Source organism: Protopterus annectens, chromosome 13.part0, assembly GCF_019279795.1.
Source record: "Protopterus annectens isolate FY-2018-M chromosome 13.part0, PAN1.0, whole genome shotgun sequence".
Classification (NCBI taxonomy): domain Eukaryota; kingdom Metazoa; phylum Chordata; order Ceratodontiformes; family Protopteridae; genus Protopterus; species Protopterus annectens.
In genome coordinates, this window is record NC_056747.1 from 580,355,913 (window position 1) to 580,377,870 (window position 21,958).

General features: G+C 44.8%; 1 protein-coding gene across 1 annotated transcript in view; it reads right to left on the reverse strand.

Moving 5' to 3' along the window:
• Positions 1-21,958, reverse strand: part of NCBP3 (nuclear cap binding subunit 3) — a 1,620,559-nt gene that overhangs the window by 752,650 nt on the left and 845,951 nt on the right. The window lies entirely within an intron of this gene.

Below are 21,958 nucleotides of genomic sequence, written 5' to 3' on the forward strand. Positions count from 1 at the left end.
TTCTTTTCGTTTATGGTGTACCGCAGACAAATCAGAACCCTTTTTACAAACCCTTTTTACAAACACCAGATGATTTAAAAGTATGGCCTGGTTTTCTGCCTGAATTAGACAGTCGTCCAGGTATGGATATATTTGAATATTTCTTTGCCTGCAAAATGCAATAACTGGAGCCAGGCACTTTGTGAATACCCTGGGCGCAGTAGACAAGCCAAAGGGCAGGGCAGAGAACTGATAATGCAAGTAGCCTGCTTTGAAGTGTAGGTATCTTCTGCAAGATTCCCTGATTGGGATGTGCAGGTATGCTTCTTTTAAATCTAGAGTTGCCAACCAGGCGTCTTTGCCTAGCATAGGAAGTAACTGGTGAAGAGTCAGCATCTTGAAATTTGGAATGTCCAGAATTGGACACCATGATTTGTCTTTTCTGGGTACCAGGAAAAGCCTGGAATAGAAACCTTGTCCTTTTACTTCTTCGGGTACTGGTTGAATACCCCCATGTTTAAGACGGAAAGCACTTGTTTTGGGGCCTCTGGAATCTCCAGAAAGGTGTTTACAAGTAGACAGGTCCAGGATTGGATGCCTTGATTTGTCTTTTCTGGGTACCAGAAAAAGCCTGGAACAGAAACCTTGCCCCTTTTCCTCTTCTGGTATTAGTTGAATAGCCCCCATGCTTAAGAGGGAAAGTACTTGTTTTTGAGCCTCAGCCCACTGATTTGGGGGCAGGTCTGGCCACCCGTTTGGTGTTGGCAACGAGTGGAAATGAAATCTGTATCCCTGGGACACTACATTTACAACCCATTTGTCCTGGATTATGAGTTCTCAATTCTTGGCATGAAGCGCAATCTTTGCCCCCAAAGGGGCGGTTAAAAGATAAGTGCTTGGGAATTTTAAAAGGAAGTCATTGACACTGTTTACCATAGGGGGGTGTCTTGTTATTTTCAGTTTTGGACGTGGAAGCCCCCCACTGGTTAATTCTGAGAGTCCCTGGGACTGAAACCTGGGGTTTTTGCTGCGTCTGGGTTTGGCTTGAGAGGCTCTGGAAGTGGCTGGAAAGGACCAATTCTTAGTAGGCCAGTGCCTACTAAATCTTAGCGGTTGCACTTGTAAGAAATCTTTAACAGTTTGCACAGATATAGATTTAGCTTTATCTTCCATCTTTTTAAGAACTTCTTCAGCCTTATTGCCAAACAGGTGATCCTGATTTAGAGAAGCATCCAACAATTTAGCTTTAACATGATCAGACAAAGATTACTCCTTAAGCCAAGCATGCCTTCTAAGCACAGACCCAGTAACAGAAGCCCTGCAAGAGGCCTCTAAAGAATCAAAACCAGACTGCAAAATGTTTTCCAACTTGTTCAGCAGAATGCATTAAATCCTGTAAATCTTTATTTTCCACACAGTCAAGAAATCAACATAATTTTCTGTTTAAGCAGTCCAATAATATGCTGTTGATATTTTAATATATGAAATTGGCAGTTTAATGCTCTGATTGCCAAGGCTGCAGAAGTATAAACCTTTTTACCCCATCTAGCCAACGCCTTGGAGTCTCTATCAGAAGGGGTAGGATTTTTAGCAGTAGAAGCCTCAATGCCCTTGGGCCCCTGAGAAATGGTTTCTGGATCTGCAACAGGATTTTTGTAAAGGAACTTGTGGGACTCAGGAATCCTGTAGTATCTGTCAGGTTTACTAGGAGCCGGAGGGAGGGAATCAGGGGCCAAACTGGATTCCGAGAACACATCAACGATGTCTAGTACAGGAGGTATACCCAAAGGCCTACGCTGAGGTAGGAGGAGGAAATCCCTAAGCCTCTTTTTGAATCAGAAAATTCCTGGCTTTCCCAGTGGAAATGCTCCCTTAAAGTATGCAAAATTTCCCCAAAAGAAAAATCCTCAGGAGGGGAAGCAGAGGGAATGGAATCCTCTGCATCAGAATCCTCATAAGTAGGTAAGGACAAATCCAGGTCATTAGAAGAGTCAGAAGAAACAGAATCCTGATCAGAAGATTCATAATCAAGCTCAGCCCTAGGCCTCTTTGGGGGGGGGGGGGGGGGTTGACTACCCCTGATTAGAGTAATTAGATCTTCAGCCATTTTTATCATTTGTTTTTTAGGCATAGCGGCCTGAACATGTGGCCTCAGCGTCAGTTTTTTAGACATGGATCAAGATTTAGGCCTTAGTAATAAAGGCGGTGTCGATTTAATATGCAAGTCTGTAGGCCTGAATACACCCCTCAGAAGCCGGTGCCTGCACAGCGGCTCCGGACCCATCCAAGGTAGAGACATCCATGGGTTCCATAGGTGAAATATCTCGCAGCATACCGGACTCCGAATGGGTCTCAGTAGAGGCCTGTGAATCAGAAGTAGCAGGTATCAGGGGCTGCGAAAGCACCTCACTGAGTACCGGCGAACTAGCGACTGACTCAGGAGAAGTGTAGTCGGCAGTTTTGGACCTCAGCGGCCTGTCTCTGTCTTTATCTTTGCATTTTTTCGGAATCCCGGTAGTCAGATGGGTAACAGACGACATTTCTGGATAATTAAACCGAGAAACGAAATATTTAGAGGCAGAAATGTACAGACAATGGATAGTGCGTTGATTAAATTAAGCACAAAACTGACAGCAAGGTAGGTCGTGGTCAGGGCCTAGGCAAGGAATACAGTATGAATGAAAATCTTTATGAGGTATTTGCTTTCCACAAGTAATGCAATTATTAACTTTTACTGACATCAGTAAGGAGCAAGAAAAAGTTTTCCCAATGGGGTACTTAGCTTTAAGTTGAAGACTTTGGTTCTGAAACTCGAAAATGAAAATTTCAGGAGTCGGCCAACCGGCACTTGCGAACTGCTTCTGCTTCGGGCACCGCACGGCAAGAAAGACTGATGTAATGGCGTCGGCTGCATGTTTTATACCCCTGACGTCATGGCAGAAGGGACAGCAACCGACGCAGGACTCAAGACTTTGTTAATCAGGTCGACTGAGTGCAATCTGCCAGCAGATTACCCAAATGTAATGACTGCAACAGTGAAAGACGAAGAATATCTGGTAGCAACTATAAGCCTCCTCCTACAGATTAGAACTCCTAACAGGGACTCCTTTTGTTAGCTCCTGGTGTACAGATCTTGGTGTCAAAACTAAGGCTAAAAAATGTAGTGTGGTTCTGATTGGGAAAGTACAGTTTGGTTAGGTACTTACCAAAAATGGAGATATTCCAGTAGCTTTACTGCTGCACTAAACGCTAGAAATTCGGATGCGCAGAAGCCCAAGGCTGGACCTTAATACTAGAGACCTTCACCTTCCCTGTGGCCCAGTGAAGCAAACACCTGCACCAACTGGAAAGGCTACAGAAACACCTCACAAAAAAAAATCCATGGCCTCCAACACCTGTCCTATGTGGACAGGGTCAAATCACTATCAATCTACTCAGTATCGTACAGACTGCTCAGAGGTGAACTGTGTCTCGCCTACAAGGCAATCTCAACCCTGCTCTACTTGTGATGGTCCATATCCTTAAGTCTAACTCCTCGAGCATTACCCGATCGAAAGGCTTAAATCTAATATGTGACAGGTGGTGCAGCAGTAGCGTTGTTACCTCACTGCAAGATGTTCTCCCATTCGATACTCAGCTGGAGTGCCTTCTGTGTGGAGTCTGCATATCCTCCCCATGGTCGAGTGGCGTTTGAAAGACATGCATAGAATGGGCGTGCCTTGAAGGGTGGGCATCGAGCTGGCACGTCAGCACCCCCCCCCAAAAAAAAATCTACTGCCAATCATTAGCGGACTGGAATTCCGCTGTGGCGACCCCTAACCGGGAAAAGCCGAAAGAAGAAGAAGAAGAACAAAACCTGCTGGAAAGACAGGTTTGTCTTCCACAGGCTGCCCCCATCTCTGGAACAGATACCCCCATACACATCAAACAAAGTACATCGCTGACCCTCTTCAAGCTGAACCTGGACGAGTGGGTGGGAAACCACAAATCTGTTCTAGGGGCTCCACCTGTGCCCCTTACTGACAGGGGCAACAGGTGCTGATTGAGGTTTCTTTTTTGGGGATAAATTCTTGGCTAGGCTTATAAGGCCCCTGGGGCCATTAGCCTAGTAATCTTCTATGATCCTCCCTATCTGATGTTAAGACATCAAAGATGACAGCTGGCACCATCTTTAGTTTTTTCTTAGCCCTGTCCAGACATACCCTCTCTCTCCAGGGTAGGCAATAGCATAACCTGCCCAAATATATCCCCACACTGATGCAGAAGTAATGAGGGGGGGGGCATAACTGGGGGTGGGAGAACGGTAGGGTACCTAACCCAGGGAAAAACAAAGATGCATAAGGGTGAGACCTGGTATTGCCAATAAAGCTACTTGAGAATCTACATTTATGAGAAGTACACAACACAAACATACTATGTTCTTCTAAGTTCACTGTTGCAGTAATAATTCTTGTAAAGATTTCAAGAGCTAAAGAGAGTTGGGAAGGAGTTGGGAAGCTGATTGGAGGCTAGACCGGTACACTATCTGAACCAGTGTGGGCCAACGGTACCAATGATCATGCTTAGAATACACAGACTTGGGTGAGATGGTCAGTTTTCACACTTCTACGGCTGCTTATGTATCTCCTTATGCCAGCAGGCTTGGGTCATACATTGGATGTACAGCTCTACGGAAGTTTTTGGTACTCCAGCTACATGTCCGGATTATCTGGTGAGATAATTCAACAGTTAGGAGTACTGCAACAGTGATCTAAGGAAGGACATCCTATGTTATAATTCTTAGAGAAGGTGAGGACAGAGGTCTACCTGGCTGTGTCCAAGATGCTGTGATCAGGCTTTCATCCAAGGAAGCATGTGGTAGCAGCTGTAGTCCAAGATGATTATGCCCTGATCATGTGGGATTAAGTTATAATACTTAGACAAGATGAGCACAGAAGTCCACCTGGCTGCTTCCAAGATGCTCTGAGTGGGAATTTATCCAAGAAAGCATGTGGTAGCAGCCATAGCCAAGTAGATGATACCCTGAACTTGTGGAATTGCTGGATTTTACTGATAGCAGTAGTAGCAGAAAGAGATGCAATTAGCTTCCAAATCCATTTAGGTATATTACTCATTAAAAGGTCTTCAACCTTTCCTTTTGCAAAGGCTACTAACAATTGGTAATATTTAGTTTTGTCTAGATAGAATCTAAGCTGTTTATGCACATAGAATGTATGCAAAAATCCTTTCACCTTTGTTTTGTGAGCATAAAAAAGAAACGGAAAGGCTAACGGGCTGACTCAAGGAAAACTCAGACACCACTTTAGGCATAAAGGAAGGGTCAACCTTTTCTTTGACTTCTTTACACTTAAGAACCTGGAGTTTTGAAATAGCAAAAGTCAGTGGTACAGAGAAAGAGCTGTTTTCTAGCTAGGCATTTTGTCAGCTAAAGCAGCAGGTGTGCTAAGTTCTTCTAGCAAAAAGTTTAAATCCCAAGGAGGTGATGGTTATTTTCCTGTGTGGACTTGGGTACTGAGCCCCTTTATGGACAGGTTTTATGGACTGATGAAAAAACACGAGAAGGTCCAGAAAAAAACAAGCTGAGATGTCTGAAGCATGAATTTTGATGGATGCCCAAGATGGCCAGTTTTTTTGTGGAGCTTTTGACAGACACCTATGGACCAGGGTAGCCTGGCTTGCAGGGTTTATTTCCCAATGTCAAGAAAGCAAAGCAACATTTTCTAGTGCTGGGTCTCCTATCTTCTTTTAGGATGAGTAAGACGTCCTATCAGAAATAGCTGTCTGGAAGAAATAAGTATCAGATCACCCATCCTGCCAGCTTCAGTACACTGAAGTGAAGGTATATTGAGAATCCCTTGTTCTGAGTGAGATCCACTTTTACAGGCAGTATCCATGCTTTCTCATTGGTCCTGTTTAATAGTATGGAGAACCAGTGTTGCCTTGTCCACAGGGGAATCACTATGATCACCTCTGACCTGTCATTCTTGATCTTCTGTAGTACTTTGGAGATAAGGGGTAGGGGGAGGGAAAAAACGCAGTAACAGATCTGTTCACGGAAAGCAGAAGGCATCTGTTCTCCATGGTATCTTCTGTGGAGCCTTTTTGCAGTATTTTTTTGAGTTACCTGTTTTGAGAGGAGGCAAAAAGGTTACTACTGGCACACCCTACCTGTAAGTCAACTGAAGGGACACCTTGTTCTTGAACATCCATGCATCTGGGTCATTGATTTCTGCCATGGCAGGTACTGGGGCCAGCATAGTCAGAGCCATGCCTTGTATTAGATTCCACATCTGCATGGTCAGCCTGCACAAGGAGTACACAAGTGGGTGCCTTCTTGCTTTTTTGATGTACCACATCACTGTGGTACAGTCCCTGTTCATATAAGAAAGATGCCGCCTGGCTGCCACTGAATTTTGAATATGGCCAATGTCTTGTGAACTGCCATTATATGATTTTTGTGACGAGCTCTTTCCCAACTACCCTGAACAGCCATCTCCCTTGAATGGGTCCCCAGGCCAGGTCTAAGGCATCCATTGTTAAGAGTATGGATGTTCACCTCCAGACAGAACAGTGACCCGTTGGTTCAAGATGAAAGCTTGTGTCCATCACTGTTTTTTCTCCCTCTTGAAACAAGGGAGGTGTAGGATGTGTGTTAGTAGGGACTGATGGTATGCCCTTTTTTCCTTTTTTTTTTTGGAAACAATGCAATTTCCTCACATGAAATATGGCAAGGGGCACCATCTGAATACACGATACCATGAACTGAAGAACCCCCGGGAGCTTCCAAGATGAGTTAGTGGTCTTCTGTAATACTTCCTGGAAATACTGTAAAAAGATTACCAGGTAAATACTAGGCTATCAGTCTGCAGCCCACTACAACCCTAACCAATAACCAGAGATCATAAACCAACCCTGTACCTTGTGTGTGAGGGAAAGACCTTAACCATTATGCCAAACCCTCCACCAGAATTAAACCATGCACCTTGTGTCTGTGAGGTAAATCACCTTAACCACTATGTCAGTCCCACACTCATTTGTCAGAAGTGGGTTAATAACAGGATCCTATCTCATAGAAGGTAAGTTTGATCCCTGGAACCCAGATCTGTTCCCAGTAAGGTTACCTGAATTGAGACTACAGGCTAAATTGTTTGAGGTTCAAAACCCCAGCAGAGAGAAGAAAATCCATGATCAACCAGATGGATGCCTTTTCTGGTTTTAACGGGTATAAAATACCATCTGCAAATACAGCCAAGTTTTCTTGACTACCATACCAATTACATCCTTGAATTTGAGTCTCAAATTTTCTTTGCCAATGGTTCTAAATATAGTGCAAATGGGAAAGTGGACAACCCTGCCTGGTTCCTCTGCACAAACAGAAATTATCATAGAAGAACTTACCCACTTTAATTTTCACCTCAGATTCCTAATATATTCTCCTAATCAACCATATAATTTTATCATGGAATGCAAATGCTACCATTGCCCTGCTCACAAACTCCCAGATTACTCTGAAGTGTTCTCTCTCCATCAAGACCCACCAACAACAGTGATATTTTCTTACATTCAGCTTCCCTCTGATCATCTTGTCAAATGTCTGCCTCCCCTCCACAAAACCACACTGATCATGTCTATCAATTTTGTCATCACCTTTGTTTATAACAGCAAAAATAGTGACACACTTTATAATCATGGTTTACGATTAAAATGGGCATGTATGAAGCTGGATCTGACAGGTTTTCACCCTTTTTAGGTATTACAGCCACCACCTCTTTCTTCCAGGAAGTTGGTGCTTCTCTTCCTCTTAAAATAGTTTTAAACAAAACCTTTCAGATCTTTATCATTTTTTCCCTCTTAGCTTCTAAACTGCTACAGGAACATAATCTGTTCCTGGAGACTTTCCTGCTGATTGGTTATACATCACCATTTTTACCTCATCTCCTCCTACCCTATTAGTAAATTAAGCCTCATCTACCTCTCACCTTGGTATATTTAATTCTGCCATGAACATTTCCATTTGTACCTTTTCCTGATCTCCAAACCACTACTGCTTTATACAGACTTTCATAAAAATTTTGAAATATTTCTTGTACCTCTTCATTCATTCTTGCTGGATGGGACCGCATCCCTAGCGCCTTCCATCCTGGGTGGCTCATTGGAACAGACTCTTAAGAATGGTGGAACCAAATGTTGCTCTGTCCCTGGAGGCCATGTCCAATTTGTAATGCGAAACAAAGGTATGAGGAGAGGCCCATGTGGCTGCCGCACAGATAGTGTCTATTGGTAGTCTAGCTTGAAAAGCTGTAGATGTAGCTAGTGCTCTAGTTGAATGGGCTTTTGGCTTAGAAGTTAATTCCCTGCCTCTGAGTTGATAAATACATGTAATCACAGAAGACAGCCACCTAGATAGGGTTACCTTAGAAACAGGAAGGCCTTTCTTATTTTCTGCGTACGATAAAAACAGTTGATCAGACTTCCTTATTTGTTTGGTTCTATCCAAATAGTATCGGAGCTGGCGGTGAACATCTAGATAATGTAGCTTTTGCTCCGATCTATTAGTATAGTTTGGGAAAAAAACTGGGAGATCAATTGATTGATTTAAATTCGTCTGCGAAGCCACCTTGGGTAAGAAGGATGGATTAGTCCTTAGAGAAACTCTGTCTTTATGGAAGATTAAGTAGGGAGGACAAATGCAGAGGGCGTGAAGCTCAGATACTCTCCTAGCAGAAGTAATGGCGACTAGGAAGAGTGTCTTCCAGGAAAGAAATTTCAATGAACAGGAGACCGCAGGTTCAAAGGGGGGGGGGGGGAATCAAGGATGTTAAGACTAAATTAAGATCCCACTGAGGTGGAGGGTCTTTGATCGGAGGCTTAAGTAAATATACACCTTTAAGGAAAGCTTTGCAAAGCTTATTGGACATGATGTTGTGGTCCGATAAGCCTATATGAAAATTCGATATGGCTGCCAACTGAACCTTTACTGTAGAGGCAGAAGACCCTGAATGAAAAATTTCAGCTAGGAAGTCTAAGACCGAATGAATTGGGGCAGTAAAGGGATCTATATTCCTTGCCTTTGCCCAGAAGGAGAAACATTTCCATTTACTAGTGTAAATCCTTCTGGTGGAAGATTTAAGGGAAACTGCTATGATATCCCGGACGGGATTAGAAATCATAGGAAGCCTGGCTAAGGACGGAAGTGGAGCAACCAAGCAGTGAGGTTGAGAGAATGTAGGGATTGGTGCAGCTGCCCCGACTGATGGGTCAACAGATCTGGAGCTGGGTCCAGATGCCAAGGCTGTACCAAAAGATAATGATGTAGGAACGGAAACCATATCTGTCGAGGCCAATAAGGGGCAATGAGAATCAACTTGGCTCTCAAGGCGGTTGCTTTCTGAATTACTTGTGGGATTAGAGGAAAGGGTGAAAAGGCATAGAGAAGTCCCCGAGGCCAATCTTGGACTAGAGCGTCTCTGAGGGGATGGCCTGGAAGGGGGAAGAGGGTGAAGAAGTCGGGGCATTTGCTGTTTTGGGGTGTAGCAAAAAGATTGCAGCAAGGAAGGCCCCACTTCTGAAAAATCTCTTCCGCCACAGATTGTTTGAGAGACCACTCGTGTGGCATGAGTACAGCTCTGCTCAACCTGTCCACTATGATGCTGGATATGCGTTGCTATCAGAAACCGCTGAGAGGAAATTGCTCACTGCCAAAGTCTGAGTGCCTCTCGACACAGGGGATAGGACTTGGTTCCGCCTTGCTTGTTGATATACCACACTACGGACATATTGTCCGTTTGGATTGCAATAGTTCCTAGGGGAAGAGAGTCGTGGAGGGCTTTCAACGTTAAAAGCACTGCTCTCATCTCTAGGACATTTATGTGCAGGTGGCGTTCGAAAGGTTGCCAAGTGCCATGGACCATCCTGCCCTGAAAATGCCCCCCCCCACCCGATCAGGGAGGCGTCCGATGTCACCGTGGCGACCGGGGGAGGAGGAACAAATGGTCTGCCTTGATGGATTTGAGGGGACAATATCCACCTGGACAGATGACTTTTGCAAGTTGGAGTTATCATGATCTTGTGGTGCATGGGGAGTTGCTGAAAAGACCATTGGGCGAAAAGCATCCACTGTAGAAGACGCATGTAAAAACGTGCAAGGGGAAGAAGTGTTATGGCGGCCGCCATAAGACCCAATACTTTCAGGACATACCTGGCCTGAATTCTGTCGCTCTGAAGAAGAACATGGACATGGTTTTGAATATCCAAGACCCTTTGATCTGTTAACTTTGCTGAAAGTTGTACGGTGTTCAAGTTGGCGCCTATAAAGGTAATAGACTGACAAGGCGACAAGGCAGACTTTTCGACATTTATAGAGATTCCTAGCCCTCTGCAAATGTGAATGGTGTAAGCTCTGGCTTGGAGAAGTTGATGCCTGGTGGTGGCAGTGAGGAGCCAGTCGTCTAGATATGGAAAAAAACTGGAATCCTTGCCGTCTCAGGTGAGCCGTAACCGCTGCCATACATTTGGTGAACACTCTGGGGGCTGTAGTGAGACCAAAGGGCAGGGCTTTGAACTGGTAGTGACTGGCCCCCAGCCGAAAGCGGAGAAACCTTCTGGAGCGCCTGTGAATTTTGATGTGATAGTACGCATCCTGAAGGTCCACGGAGCACATCCAATTGTCCTTGCCCAGAAAGGGTAGAATGGACTGTAGCGTGACCATCTGGAATCTTGTTCTCTTTACAAACTTGTTTAGTTTGCTGAGATCTAATATTGGTCTCCAGTCCCCTGTCTTTTTCGGTACCAAAAAGAACCTTGAGTAGAATCCGGATCCTAGTTGGTCTGCTGGGACTGGCTGGATGGCTATTTTTGCTAGCAGTTTTGATATTTCTGATACTGCTAGTTCCCTTAGACCGGGTGGAACGTCTGGGAAGGGTTCCCTTTTGCTGAATTGGGGTTTGGATAAAGGGAATTTTGTAACCCTCGGATATGATAGACTGTACCCATTTGTCTTGAGTAAGGGAAAGCCAGGCTATTGGGTACAGCGACAATCTTCCCCCGACTGCCTCCGAAGGTGGACAATCGGGCAACATCTCAGGGATGCTGGAAGGGTTTGTCAAAGAGAGGCTCCCTGCTATCCTGGTTCTGCAGACCCCCTCTGCCCCTAGGGCGGCGTCTGTTGTGTTACCCCCTCTGCCTCTGGGGATAAACTGACCTCTTGCGTCAGGCGTGACTCCTTGAGATTTGTGGAACCACATTTTCCCACCCTTCTGACCCTTAGGGTATGGTCTTGAAGGGGTGGAGAAACGGACTCCTATGGCAGAAAGAGTCTTGCCATCTTGTTCGCATCTGGTCAAGGTGTCTTTCACTTGAGGTCCAAACAAAGCCGAACCATCAAAAGGGGAATTTGTGAAGGACGCCTTGAAAGGGTCCGCGAAATTACACAGCTGCATCCAGGCGTGACGCCTTACGGCCACTCCTGTGCCCGCGGCCCTACTCGCTCCATCGGCTGCATATGAAATTAGATGCATGGAGGAGTTAACAATCGAGTTGAGGGTTCCAAGCTGTGAGTTTATTTTATCCTGGAACCCAGCAGCTGATGGATCCTGTAAGACTTCTCCCAACTCTTTGAGAATATCTCTCTGAAGGCGGGTGAAGTGACACAAGTAATTCAGCGACCGCATGGCAAAGGTCGCTGAAGAAAACATCTGCTTACCGTACCTATCCATGGTCCTAGAATCCTTATTAGGAGGATGGATAGGTACTGAAGAATCAGCTAGTTCCTTCTTGGTGGCTGCAGCCACCACCATGACATCAGCCGGTACACCTTTTGTTAGGAATTGCTTATCAACTGGTGCTGTGATGAATTTAGATGGCCTCCGAGGGGTGGGTTCCACCGAATCCAGGGCCGACCACGCCTTCCAAGCCACTACATCCATAAGGGGGTCGAAAGGCGGAGACACCCAGGAGGTGGAGGGTCGAGAACCAAATGCCTCCAGGTACACAGACTCGTCCTCAGAAGGATTAAGGGAAGACCAGTTCCCCCTCTGCTTTAGGATTTCTAGGATGTCTGAGAAAGAGACATCCTCAGAGGGGGACTTCGGGGATCCCTCTGACTCATCCAAGTCGGTGTCAGATGTAATGGACTCAGGGGAGTCCACATGCTTCCTCTTACATGTCCTCTTACGCGGTGGCTCCGCTGACAGGTCAGGAGAAGCCTCGGAAGAGGAAGAAATTCCCAGTAGGGAAACCTGAGGCGTTGGATCTCTGGGTCCGGGAGCAAGAGAGTGGGAAGAAACATCAGCAGGCACTGTAGTGGGAGGAGCTGATGGAGCTGACCGTTGACTATGCCCTGGGGCTAGTACACTCCTCATCACCTCGAAGGCTCCCCTATCAGAAAAGCCAGAGGGCCCCCGCTCCGAAGAGGTAGGAACCCCAGGCCGCACCGACAGGGAAGGCTCCGAGGCCGATGTCGGGGCCAAGCTCACCAGCGCCGCCGCTCCGAGAGGGAGAACGGGGTCGAACAATGGTCCGATGCCACTCGCCCCCTCGGAGCAGACGAGAGAGACCAGGCGCCCGGATCCATCCAATGAAGGCATCAAGGAGGAGATTGGAGCGGAAGATGAAGGAGCCGAAGGGGGAGGTATCGGCTCTGACACCACAACAGTCACGGCTCCGAGGAGCTCTGGCTCCGAACTCTGAGGGAGAGTCGAAGGAGGAAAAATAGGTGGAGTCGTAATAGCTACCGTCTGATGAGACGGGCTACAGATCATCTGGGCCAATGCCTGAGACTAACAGCCTACTTACCACTCTCTCAAGGTCATGATCTGAAAGCCTGGACGACCGAGAAGATCGGCTCCGATGGCTCCGCTCTGAGAGCAGGGGAGATCTCGGAGCCGAATGGATGGACTCCAATGAAGGGGATCTTGACCTCTTCTTAGATATGGATGGAGCCAAAGGAGCCGAGGACACGTCGGCTCCAGCCGGAGCCGACAGTGAATGCATGGACTCAGAGGTATCGGCACCGAGTGGTGCCGAGACCGGAACCTGTGACTCAGAGGGATCGGCTCCAGCCGGAGCTGATCTAGGCACAGACAAAGAGCCAGCAGCCGAAGGCTTAGTACTCGGAGCCGATGGTTTTGCTGGTTTCGAAGGCCTCCCCGACGCAGACTTAGTCGGGGAGCCCTCGGGCTTTAACAAGCCCCTCAGTATAAGTTTGTTCCTGTGCTCCTGCAGGACTCTTGGACTGAATGCATGACACACAGAACAAGAGTCCTGCAGGTGCAGGGGTCCCAGGCAGTAAACACAAGAAGTGTGATCGTCTGTCAGAGACATTTTCTGACAGCACGAGTCACACTTCTTAAAGCCTGAGACCTTAGTTTCCTTTGGTTCTTTCGACATAACAGTGTCGAATGATCACAAAAGGAAAGAGAAAACACACACACACACAACACTCAAAAATCAATAAAAATATTAATTAGGATACTGACACACCCAAACACTCCACAGGATCCCTAAGAAAAATTAGGAAAGGGGCAGGCTTAAGGCCTAACCTAAGAGTGGAGGGGGGGGGATATAAGGGATAAAAAGGGAAGGTATAAACAGGAATAGAATTAAAGGTAGTCGCTAACTACTGAAAAACAACTGGGTGAAAAATTTACCAAAAAGGGTGACTGAACACTATATTTTTAAAGACTTACCAGGAGCCGGTAAAAATATGCACCTCGCAAGCGAAAGCGGCAAACGAGATCTGGAGTTATCGCCTAGCATCATGGGATATAGGGTTGCCTCGAGCCAGTAAAATAAGCTCTCGAGCTTTAGTAAGTGGCCGAGTCGGAGCCGAGGATCAGCTCCGAACCCATCCAGCAAGAATGAAGGCGAGATTGACAACTTAACATCATTATCTCATAGCCATTAAAAGAAAAGAAATATTCTACTTTATTCATCTTTATCAGATTGTCTCCATGAATACATAACCAGATACAATGTTGCTTCTGCAAGTATTTATTTACTTGGTAGAGGACAGCTTTATTATACTCAATGTTTTTGATTTACTTGCTTTCTCTTAAAACTTGTTACTAGACAAAGCCAAGAGACAATGTAGTCATTCTCCTATGTAAGATGAGAAAAAGCACATCATTGTTTCATACAGACTTTTTTTGTTTGTTTTTGTTTTTTACAATGCAGTGCCTATATTTCTTAAAACTGAAGGAGAAAAAAAAACGGGCACCTGTTTAGCATCCCCATTACACTTGAAACTAATGGAGACAACTTTACTTCACAGCATGTAGATATCATGCACTATACAAATATTACTCCCCTCTCTCAAATGTCCCTCCAAACATTAACAATATGAAGTAGGGCATATGCTTTAGAGTCCCCTACAAGTTTAACAAAGTCAAAAAAGTCCAGTATTTCCAGGTTTTCTTGTTCTGTCATGTTTCACAAATATAAGCAATGCTTTACAATTCCATATTAGTCAATTTACGAGTTGCTGGTTTTATTCCTGTTTATCTCCCTCTCTAAAATCTAATCTCTGCTTCCTTTCCAACATAAGCTCAGGTCTTCTAGTCAGCTCTTGTGCTTTCTGTCTCTTAAGCATTTTCAGTTGAAGCACTGAAAAAGGTTTCACTGGCAGTGTCCCTCTGTGGTATTTATTACCAGAACAAGAAGCAGCAGAATCTCCTCCTGTTTCACAGCTAACTTTCTGTTGTACAAACTTTTGTATTTTCCTCCTTAGCATGTTCTGCATCAGAAAATGATTTTGTCCCTCCAGGAAAGAATATTCTGAAAGACAGCAGGATACACCAGTTTGAAACTCATGCCTGCTTCTTGACATTCCCCGATTTGTGGAATAAATTCATTCCTCCTCTGCCTGGTATACAGTGAGTATTCATTTTCCAAACACACACTACTGTCTCTCACTTTTAGTACTTTGTCGTCCTGCCACAGTTTTATCAGAATCAACTCCTTCTGCTGGTAGGATTGCGTCTTTACTATTACAGGTCTAGGTTGCTTTCTCATGGCCAGGTTTGGAGCATACATATGATGTGCCCTTTCAAACAACTCATGCTGTGAAATACCACTTCAGTTGCTTATTTGTGCTTTCACAAAATGAATACAGTCTGTTCCTTCTGGCTTCTCTGGTACTGCAGAAAATCTCAGGTTTTCCTTGCATGCTTTGTCCTTTAATTCTATAATTTTTTTGAAACATCACTTCCTGAGCAGTCTCATATTCGGCCAGCCTTTTCTTAATTTCAAATTCCAATTTTTGCAGTTTTATCATCTCATATGAATAGCTGTTTAAAGCGTCTTCCATTTCATCCAGCCAGTTTTGTTATTTGAGTTGATATACTCCATCAGTGCTTCATTTAGTTTAATCAGCCCTGAGTACATTTGACCTATTTTTTCTCTAGGTTACTGGAAGTCATGTCTTGCACCAAAGCTAGAGCATGTTGCTTTGTACTGAACAGCTGCAGAATTCTTCCGTCAGTGTTTTTTCCTCGCCTTTTGTGGCTGAGTTTCTTCCAGGTTCTTTGAATTTCCTTTTTGCTGGCATCCAGGGAGTGCACTAACTGGTTACTTAAATTGACCCCAAAATATTAGTTCACTGGCTCTCTATTCTGAGTTTCTATTTTCACACTGGGAAAGTTGAAATTAAACTGTTAGTCAATGTGCAGCCATCTTGGAAGTGTAATCTGGATACTTGAATCCTTATAACTTCCACTCCCCTAGGTTACAACCACCACCTCTTTCAAATTCTTCAAAAAGGCCAACCTCACACAACTCTATGATGAAATTTCTTAACTTACACATTTGACCTCCACTGTTGATGCCAGTTACGCAGCCTGCTACACACGATTTTTGTGCCCATTTTGAAAAATGTATAGATCTTAGCAGTCCCTTCCAAAACCAAATATGGTGACACATTCAAAAATTAGCCATCATGATGATCAAGAAATATAAAGAAACTGTACAACAGAAGGAAAAAAAAACTCCTTAAACTGCCTCAGTGCCGGAACCACACAACACCAAAAACAGTATTAAAAGCCTCATTAACAAACAAGTAATAAAGATGGATAAAACACCACCCAATGTAAGACTAGTTAGCTGAAGCCAAGGATAATTACAACTCCTTTAGTTATGTCAGAAAACGAAAATAATTCTCTATTCTGCTCTGAACTTCTCCATAATGGAACCTCTCACTCAAACCCAAAAGACACCGCAAATATACTGGCTGGCAAGTTTGCAGAAAACAACTTCTCTGGAAATACAACTCCCTCTCATACCATCCCAGAGTTACTCCCCCAACCCGCCCTCTCACCACTATCACTAAGAAACACTTTCTTTGATTGATCGACAAGACCAAGAACACTTCCTTCATGGGTCCAGACAACATACCAGGTTATCCAATAAACAGAGTTAAACATGCACTTGATTTCTACCTCAGACTGTTTAATCTAAGCCTTGCTACAGTTAATGCCCTTTCATAATGGCAAATCCACCACACAACTTGAGAACATCATATCTATAAGCCTTACAAGTCTTATAAATCTCATAAATACTGACATCACGAACCTGACTAAGTTAGACTAGCTGCAATTTGGCTTAAAGGGCAGGTCCTATGACTGCTGAATCTTGTCAGCTTAAGTGGTCGACAGTATTCCCGTTGTCCATGATGCCTACCTTAATACGCCCAAGGTATGTGATACCATATATCAGATGATGGAATTGTTTAATTTTATGGCCTTAAACTACTATGATTTAAGATGGACAGACGACAGGCTTAAAAACCAAACTTGCAGAGTGACTGACATTTTCTCAGACAGGAAGTGACCAGTGGTGGCCACAGGGATCTGACCTAGGCCCTCTTCTGTTAATCATCTATTTTTCAGTCCTCCAAGCTGCTAAGAACGATCGCTAATTAACTAAATTTGTCGAATACTACAATGAAGGTGTGTTGTTAAACCCCTCTGGCTACATATACCCTTGAAAATGAACCATCTAAAGTCAACTCCTGGTGAGAAAATGAGCCACCTAAAGTCATCTCCTGGTGAACTGAAAAAGGGAGCAAATGAACATCCAAGAAATGCAGTATCATTCCCTTCAGGAAGAAGAAAAAAAGTTATGTTCTTACCATAACGTTTCATCTGTGTAGTTGATCTTCATTCATTCATGATGAATGGGTATATCGGTTCTGTCCTTGGAACAGACTGCCATTATAACAAGCTTGCGCCAGCCAAAAACTCTCGAGCTAAGCTTATCCATACTGCCCCTTCTCTTCATATCCTCAGATAGAGTTTGCCCGTAAGAAAGGAAACTGGAGGCTTTGTCTGAACAAAAGCCCTATCATGAAGCTAGGACCAAATCCGAACCTCCAGGAGCCTTTAGGAGGGGGTAGGAGGGTGGGATGCCATGAATGAATGAAGATTAACACCACAGAAGGAACGTTATGGTAAGAACATAACCTCATCTAACATTGTTACTCTTCATTCATTCATGATGAATGGGACAGAGTCCCTACCTACTTGAATCCCTGGGAGGCCCTATGGAAGAATATTCCTGAGCACCACTGAACCAAAAGATGCTCTCCCTCTGGACACAAAATCCAATTTGTAATGTGTGATAAAAGTATGAGGAGTAGCCCATGTGGCTGCTGCACAAATGTCGTCCATGGAAGCTCTGGAATGGAAAGCAACAGATGTAGCAACTGATCTGGTTGAGTGAGCTTTGATTTTAGTTGTTAGAAGGATGGATTTTTTTTTGGTAGGCAAAGGAAATACAATCTGTCAGCCATTTAGGTAAGTTACTTTACAAACAGGTTTTCCCGATTTTGGTCCTGGGAATGGTAAGAATAACTGGTGAGATTTTCGTGGTGATTTAGTCTCAAATAAAAACGTAATTGTCTATGTACATTTTACAAATGCAGACAATATTTTCCTTTATTAGAAAAATTGGGGAAGAAGACTGGTAGGTCAATTGATTAATACTTAAATCCAAAACAACTTTGGGTAAGGAGGGGGGGGGGGGGGTTAGTCCGAAGTGATACTCTCTCTTTAAGGAAAACCATGTAAGGGTGTTTTATGCACAAAGCTTGTAGTTCTGATATTCGCCTTGCTGAGGTAATTTCTATCAAGAATATAGTTTTCCAAGATAAAAACTTTATATCACAAGTGGCAGCAGGCTCAAAGGGAGGATGAGTCAAGGTTTGTAGAACTAGTGTCAAATTCAAAGGTTCAATTGGGTTTTTGAAGGGTGGTCCAATATTTGACCCCTTTCAAAAAGGTCTGACAGACAGTGAGATATCAAAGAGGAGTCCTGGAAACCATTGTGGAAGTTTGAAATAGCCGCCAGGTGGACTGAGTGGAAGCTGCCGCGCCCGAATGTAGTAGATTTGATAAATAGTCCAATATCGAGCTAAGGGGTCTAGTACCTTCTCTACAGACCAGACTATGAATCTTTTCCACTTGCCGAGATAGTTTTCTGGTGGATGGCTTATGGAAAGCCAGAAGAATATTTTGTATGGGGGAGGATAGATTATTCTGCCTGGCAATTACTGGAAGTGGAGGAAACAAGCTGTCAGTTCGAGACTCGATATGTGTGGATGGATCAACCCTTGTGAGTGCGACAGCAATTCCGGAGTTGGATCCAGAGTACATGGTCGGTGGACCAGGTGAGGACAAAGGCAGGGGAACCAAACTTGTCGGGGACAATAGGGTGCAATGAGGATTACTCTGCTTCCAAACCGAAGAGCCTTCTTTAGAAATTGCGGGATCAGAGGAAAAGGCATAAGGAAGTCCCGTGGGCCAATAGTGTATTAGAGCGTTCCTCAGGGACTCGCCAGAGGGGGGGATATGGGAAAAGTAGCTGCTGCATTTGTGGTTGTAGGGGCTGCTAATAAATTGCAGCAAAGCTGACCCCAGTGGCTGAAGATCTTCGCCGCTATGACAGGATTGAGGGACCACTCGTGAGGCAGAAGGACGCATCTACTCAGCTTGTCCACAATCACGTTGGAATCTCTGGGAATGTGCATTGCTATCAGAAACTGGTTGGAAGATATAGCCCATTGTCAGACTCTCCTGGCTTCCCGACACAATGGCTATGATTTGGTCCCCCCCTCGTTTGTTGATATACCAGAAGACAGACATGTCCAACTGGATAGCAATTGTCCCGGAAGGGAGGACAGACTGGAATGCTTGCAACACCAGGAGCACTGCCCTAAGTTCTAGGACATTGACATGCAGGGTCGATCGCCTCAGGGGTCCAGGTGCCTTGGACTATCTCTCCCTGAAAATGCCCCACGCCCAACCCATCAGGGATGCGTCCGTGGTCACAATGGCCTTGGGCTGAGAGGGTGAGAAGGGGCGACTCCATAGTTCCTTTTCTGGCTTCATCTACCAATGTAAGTCTGGTTTACATTGGTTTGTTATGCGGATCGGGAAGGACATATGATCAGTTAAAAGGGACCACTGAGATGCTAGCAGCCATTGTAGGAGTCTCATGTGTAGTCTTGCTAGAGGAAAGTACAGTTTTGTACCTACCATAAATGTAGATGTTCGAGTGTCTTCACTGCTGCAGTCATTACACTTGGGTTATCCTGCCGTCAGGCGGTCCCCGCAGTCGGCCAGAGTTCCAAAGTCTTGGTCCGGCGTCGGTTGCTGTCGCTTCTTCCCTGACGTCAGTGCGCCAGGGGTATAGAAGATGCAGCCGACGCCATTTTCTTCAGTTTTTCTTGCCCCAGATGTCAGGTGCCCCCAAAAGGATAGGCAATACATACTGCTTACAAAGCATACATAAGGTAGAAACATAACCTTTAGTAGCCAGCAAATACACTACATAAAAATTATAGTGTGGGAAGTTGTAGATAAGACCCAGCTAAGAAAGAGGGGAAGGTGGGTGGGTAACCAGGACTGCAGCAGTGAAGACACTCTAACATCTACATTTATGGTAGGTACAAAACTGTACTATGTTCATCGTGTTTCACTGCTGCAGTCATTACACTTGGGAAGAATCCCAAAGCTGAGTCAGGGTGGCTGGTTCTAGAGAAGATCTGGTGTGGCTATGAGGCCCTGCAGCACTGCAGTGACAAAGACAGATCTGGAGTAAAGAGGCAAGTGGTAATTCTTGGTAAAGGTGTGCACTGAACTCCAAGTTGCAGCTTCCAAAATGTCCTTGGTAGGTACTCCTCTAAGATAGGCAGTAGAAGTTGCAGTTGCCCTGGTGGAATGTTAGCTGGTACAAGCTTCCCATGTTGTGTGTAGCAGAACCGGATACAGTGTCCTATCCACTTTGAAATGGTCTACTTTGAAATAGCTTTTCCCTGTGATCTTGCAGCATAGGATACAAACAATTGCTCAGTTTTCCTGAAAGCTTTTGTTTTGTCCAAGTAGAAGCGTAATTGTCTGTGTATGTCCAAGGAATGCAGAATTCTCTCCCCTTTATTCTGGGGGTTTGGATAAAATGTTGGCAAGTGAATAGTTTGGTTGAGAGCCACACTGGATACCACCTTAGGCATAAATGAAGGGTTTGTTCTTAAGGAAACCCTGTCTTGGTGAAAAATGATGAAGGGCTCCACTGCCATTAGTGCCTGTAGTTCTGAGACTCTTTGTGCTGCGGTTATTGCCAGTAGCAGGGCAGTTTTCCATGATATATATTTTATTTCTGCTGCATTGGCTGGCATAAATGGAGGTAAAGTGAGTTTTTCCAAGACAAAATTGAGGTCCTAAAGTAGGTGTTGGTGCTCTCCGGGGCGGTCTTATGTTTTTTGCCCCTCTGAGGTACTGCTTTAGCAATGGATGAGAGAAAATAGGAGGATCTGTGTTGTAATGAGCCACGATGACAGAAGCATGGATCTTAATGGATGAGAAGGATAGTCCTTTGTCCAGCATCTCAGTTAAGTATTGTAGTATCTGAAGTATGTTAGGGACAAGAGGGTAAAGGCTTTCAGCCTGGTTCCAGGAACAGAATCTCTTCCACTCTTCTGAATAAGATTTCCTGGTGCTAGGCCTTCTGGCCTCCAAAATGACATCCATAACAGCTTTTGAGAGAGGTGTTGCCCGTTTGGTTAATGAATCTGCCATGCAGCCTGGGGTAAGGTTTTGAGTTGACTGTGTAGGATCTGATTGTTTTGTTGAGTCAGAAGGTGTGGAATTTGAGGCAAAATCCAAGGTGGGCCTTGAGCTAAGTTCTTTAAGATTGGGTACCAATGTTGGCGTGGCCAGTCTGGAGCAATCAGAATCATCTGTGGTTTTTCTTGTCTGGCTTTTAGGAGAACCTTCGAAAGGAGAGGCAGAGGAGGGAAGGCATATACGTGTAGGCTTTTCCAGCTGAACGAAAGAGCATCCACTTTCCATGCTTGTGTGGGATAAGTCCTTGTGCAGAATTTTTGCAGTTGGCAGTTCAGTGGGGAGGCAAAGAGATCTATGTCCGAGCACCCGCATTTTTGCATTATCATGCTGAAAACTTGTGGATTTAATTTCCACTCGTGAGGATCCATGATATTTCTGCTTAGGTCATCTGCCAGAGTATTTTTCTTTCCTGGCAGGAATTGTGCTTGCAGATGAACTTGATAAGTTAGAGCTGTGCTCCACAAGGTCATGGCTTGTCTGCATAGGGGGGTAAGAATGAGTGCCCCCTTGCTTGTTTATGTACCACATTACTGTGGCGTTGTCTGTCTTTAATAATAATTGTCCTGGATGCAGAAGGTCCTTGAAAGCTGTTAGGGCATTTTGTACAGATAACATCTCTTTTTGATTGATGTGTAGATGCATTTGGTCTGTGGTCCATTTGCCCTGAATACATTTTCCTGCCATGTGTGCTCCCCTCAGGCATAATCCGAAGCATCTGTTATTAAAGTCTGCCTGGCTGTGGGTAGTGTGAAAGGCTGACCCTTGTTGAGGTGACATGCCTGTGTCCACCATCGAAACTCCTGTTGCAGGCAGGGAATTAGTGGTATTACCATTTCTAAGCTGTGAGAGTGTTGATTCCAAACACT